General features: G+C 43.6%; 1 pseudogene; it reads left to right on the forward strand.

The window, feature by feature from the left end:
* Positions 1–4,293: 4,293 nt before the first annotated feature.
* Positions 4,294–4,790, forward strand: LOC114628713 (annotated as a pseudogene).
* Positions 4,791–5,058: the final 268 nt, after the last annotated feature.

Raw genomic sequence — 5,058 nt, forward strand, 5'->3', positions numbered from 1 at the left:
CTGGAGCTGGGTGATAGGTAGAGGTAGGCGGTTTTGAGGGACATGATAGAAAAATCTTGCATCAAAGTGCTGAGATTCACCTTGGCTTGCTTAAGTATGAATAATAAAATATAGTAAGAAAGCAATGATTTATATAATCTTATTATTTTATGTGTTTGGCTGTCTGGCCTGCGTGTTTATATGTGCACCATGTGTGTGTCTGGTGCCTGTGGAGGCTGGAAGAGGGCCCCTGAAATTGGAGTTACAGTTTTAAGCTGCCATGTAGGTGCTGGGAATTGATCTTGGGTCCTTTGGAAGAACAGCCAGGGCTCTTAGCTGCTGAGCCATCTCTCCAGCCCTGAAAGCAACAGATTAAAGACAGACATTTTAATCAGGAGAGAAACAGATCTTAGGTATGTAGACAATCTCAGCCTGCCTGTGTTGAGGGCATGGGAAGAGGAGAAGACCACAGGTGTACACGTGATGATTTGATGAGCTGACTGGTGTGAAGCTGCCAGGTCCTTCCAATCAAGATGGTGGGAGAACAACTCTGAGATAATTTGGAGACCTTAGAGATTGCCACTCCTATCACAGGCCCAGAGGTGCTTTGGAGATGGAACAAGATGAAAAAGAACAGCAGTGATGGAGGCAGGGAGCTTGGTATTCACTGTGCCATGTGGCACCTTGAGGCTCTGGTCCCCATATCCCAAGCTAGAGTGTCCTTCCCACCCTAGGTTCACCTCCATTGCCCCCACATGTACTAGTGGCTGCTGTTCTGGGAGGCAATAGATAAACCTCAGCAACATCTGGGCCACGACATCTTCCTAGGCACCAAGAACACAAAAACCATGGTATGCTGCCTTTCCCACCTAGATTTGAAAGAGTGAAATATCCAGGACCTTGTGCAGGAGCCCCTGGCAAGAGACTGCCCCCAAGGACAGGAAACCACAGGCTTCCTTGCCACCGTAGAGCTGTCGAGTGAAAATTCTGCATATTTTCTCATCATTCATTGCCTCTTGGGTACAGAAACAGCACACGTTCTTAAATGACTTAATTTCTGTTCACCTGTCCCAGACATAAGGTTAATGAAGTCACCAGTAAAAATGTGACATATGAAATGGAATCTCTCTTGTTCTTTACTTTCTATAAAACTCTACCTATTATGTAAGTAATGCTTCATAGATCTGCTTAAAATGGGAGTGTCCAAAGGGGATGGCAAGGGCATGATGTCATGCCCGCTAAGCTCCTCCTCCGCAGGTGAGCAAGTGGATCTTTTAGCTTTGATTACTGTATTGCACTCTACAAGAAGGGAAGAGTAGAGAAATGAATACCGATTGGAGAATTCTTGTGTTTAAAGTAGTTCACACTTTACATTTTTACTGCAAAGGCAAAGGACAAAACCTTGGATTTCAAACTCAAGAGTCAGAGTCAAAGATACTGTAGAGACAGTCTGTTCTTCATGGGGGTGTTCCTGTGATGTCACCAACCACTGTTTTCATCTGGTAGGCCACCCTACATGCACCCACAAGAAGACTGCAACCCCAAGAGGGTTACAGGTGGAAAAAGTGGGGTTTGAACTCCTAGATTCCTGACTTCAGCCATGCCTAGAGCCCCACAAAGATCTCAGAAAATGATACTGCCTCCAGGAAGATGGTGAAGAGGTTGTTGTGTAGCAGTTTCCTAGTGGATAGACTCGGATGGAAATTTGTTCAGATGACCTAGGATAAAAAGGGAAAGTGAAGCAAAGGATACTTAGGACAGGATGTTTATAAGCAGCAAGGTATTTGTTCTAGGGAGATTTAATCCACTATCCTTCAAGGAAGCTAGATAAGACAGGAAGAAAACAACTAGATAGCTTCAGGAAGTCCCTGAAGCTGACTGGATTCAGTAGGCTCCTCCCTCCCTGAGAGTATATAACCAGTAAAGAGTGCTGACAGTCACTCTCAGACCCCTGAGCTGCTTCAAAAAGGCTTAGAGGGGGCAGCCTGGAAGAAACAGATTAGCCAAAAAGCCAGCCACTGAATCACCTAGAAGAAGCTCAGAACAACTGAGCCACAAGGAAAGGATATCCTCCAATCTGTTAAGTGACCTGACAGCTTTTGTGAGCTGTCACATGTGCTGACGTGGGTTTTGGTAATGCAGCTGTGTATAAGTCATTTCTGCTTCTGTTGTAATCCCTCACAAATACTGTAAGTAACCTTAATGAAGCATAGTGGTTCACCACGCTGGACTTCGGTGGTGTCCATGCTTTGGTCTGTCATAGGCTCTCAGTCTGGGGTGAGTAGATGTTTGTTCCTGTCTCTTTAGGAATAGTAACACAACAGAGCCAGAACTTGACTTGGATACCAATGGCCTCTTGATCTCCTTTTGTCCCCCTTGGTGCCTGCTGGGGCACACATCAAATGAGCTGTGTAAGGCTTTGATGCAGCTACACTAAAATACATAGACATTTCCCTGGCAGACTTCTGTTCAACAATAGTTTTGCAGTTAGAGCAGTACCGAGTTACTGGAAGTTTGCTTCTCTGACAGTACAAGAGGGAAAGTGAGAGTATGAACTTTTACCTTTAGCAATTGTGTAGAACCTTCCTTTGGCACTGAGATCTCTGAAGAGCAAAAGGACTTCATTATTTTCCAACATGTTCTATAGGGAGCATTCTGTATGATACTTTGTTGTCTAACCATCTGCCCTTGGATTTTGTTAACATTGATGCCTTATTTGCCCCCCTTGATAGTTTCCAGCATCATCATCTTTGCTCTTTTCTGAAAATTGAGGAAACCTTCTCTGGCTTCCATTTCCTGAAAGCTGTCTGTGACTGCCCCCATGGGAAGCCACACCAATGGTGGCCCAACAGAAGTGGGCATTGCTTCTCATCTTGATGGGCATGATGTCCACAGCCATTGAAAGTGTTTCCGCTGCATTTGCTCATCTCCAACCTTTTCTAGCTTAGAGATCATTGCTGATAGCTGAAGAATTCAGCAAAATAGTGATTTTTTTTGATAAATTTCCCACTTTATTTTTCATTTAGCTTCAAATGTTTGGTAACAGTCATTTCCTTTTAAATAAGAAAAATCTATTTTGGCAGCAGGGTATCCCCCACCCCAACTCCTTTCTGGCTTTTGCTTTGTGTTGTTTTTTGTTTGTTTGTTTGTTTTTGTTTTGTTTGTTTGCTTTGTTTTTTGTGTTTGTTTGTTTGTTTGTTTTTACTTTTCCACTGGACTGGCAGAGTAGACCTCAGGTAGCCCCTCTAGCCCACTGTGAACTTTTTTTTTCCTTAGTGGGGTATGCCACTGAGGATCTGCAAAGGTTCTGAATGGAAGTGAGAGAGAAGAGTAATTCTGGCAGGAAAAGGAACTTTTGAGTAGAAATTGGACTGAAGAAATTAAGCTTGTCTTGCTCATGTGGAACTGTAGGGAAAGCACCAAATCTGCTAATCTTCTCTCCCATGAAAGCCTTAAATACGATTGGGGAACACCTTGTAGCAGTCTCCTCTGTAGCCTGGGATGAATAGCACAAGTGCCAGCCACAGTGCAAGAGAGGCCAGGGCCTGCCATCGCTTTTATTGTTGGCTTCCTGTGGTATGGCTGCCTGGGAAGGTCCACTTATTATCTGTGATGATACAGGGGAAACTGGGGTCTGCCTTTGGGGTCCCTGGTCTCATTGATAAAAGGATTTAAGAATGGATTCAAATGGAAAAATGCCACAGGGTAGACAAGCCAAAAACCACAGCTGTTGCCCAGAGGAGGAGAGGGGAGAAAAGAAGAGAAAGATAGATGCCATTTAAGTTGTCATTGGAGGTGGGGTCAGGTGCATGGCAGCCACACAGCCACATGTCAGGAAGGGAGGGAAGCTTTAGAGAAAGAATAAGGAAGCCCAAAATGTTGAAGGGAAAGCCTAAAGTGTTAAGGAAAGCATGCTTAGAAAAGATATAGAAGAAAAGGATTCATCACACTTCTGAGTAATTTAGAAAAGACCTTAAGTGGCTGTGGTCCATACCCTTTTCCTTAGAAGCAGGAGTCTGGGAAGGAAAAGCACCATACCTCAACAAATGACAAATTATTCTGCCTATTCTTTATTATAGTTTAATCCTTCCTAGGGTTGGTCACTTAGCCAAAGTCACTGAACCAGCCCAACTAGGATGTTAGGTCTCCACCCAGGCCTGACATTTTCATTCTCTCAATTGAGAGTTTTTACTCTAACAGTATTTAGCTGCAAGAGAGGCTGGCCAGCAGATGAATGGCAATAACCGTCAGGGGCTGCTGTCCCGCCAAAGGACTAGTATCATTTTTAGTGCTTAAAAGTGGTACTTGGGGAATTGGGCTGGGCAACCCTTTTCACCAAGATGGCGCCGAAAGTGAAGAAGGAAGCTCCTGCCCCTCCCAAAGCCGAAGCCAAAGCGAAGGCCTTGAAAGCTAAGAAGGCAGTGCTGAAAGGCGTCCACAGCCACAAAAAGAAGAAGATCCGAACGTCACCCACCCTCCGGCGGCCCAAGACACTGCGGCTCCGGAGGCAGCCAAAATATCCTCAGAAAAGTGCACCAAGGAGAAACAAGCTTGACCACTATGCTATCATCAAATTCCCACTGACCACTGAGTCAGCCATGAAGAAAATAGAGGACAACAACACACTTGTGTTCATTGTGGATGTCAAGGCCAACAAGCACCAGATCAAACAGGCCGTGAAGAAACTCTATGACATTGATGTGGCCAAAGTCAATACCTTGATAAGACCTGATGGAGAGAAGAAGGCATATGTCCGCTTGGCTCCTGATTATGATGCTCTGGATGCTGCCAACAAGATGGGGATCATCTAAACTGAGTCCAGATGACTCATTCTAAATAGACACTTTTTTTCCACCATAAAAAAATAAAAAATAAAATAAAATAAAAAGTGGTACTTGGCTCATATTTCTTTTTAATTTATCAAGCTAATGAACCAAATTATTTTTACATAAAATGTGATTATTGATTCATTTTTAATCATTGGGTTTTCTTTAAGCATTAAAAAAATGGTAGAATTTTGGATTATTTTTATATATATATGGGTGTTTTGCTTGCATGTATATGTATGTGTACCATATA

The sequence above is a fragment of the Grammomys surdaster genome, unplaced genomic scaffold (assembly GCF_004785775.1).
Source record: "Grammomys surdaster isolate TR1022 unplaced genomic scaffold, NIH_TR_1.0 271, whole genome shotgun sequence".
NCBI classification, from domain to species: domain Eukaryota; kingdom Metazoa; phylum Chordata; class Mammalia; order Rodentia; family Muridae; genus Grammomys; species Grammomys surdaster.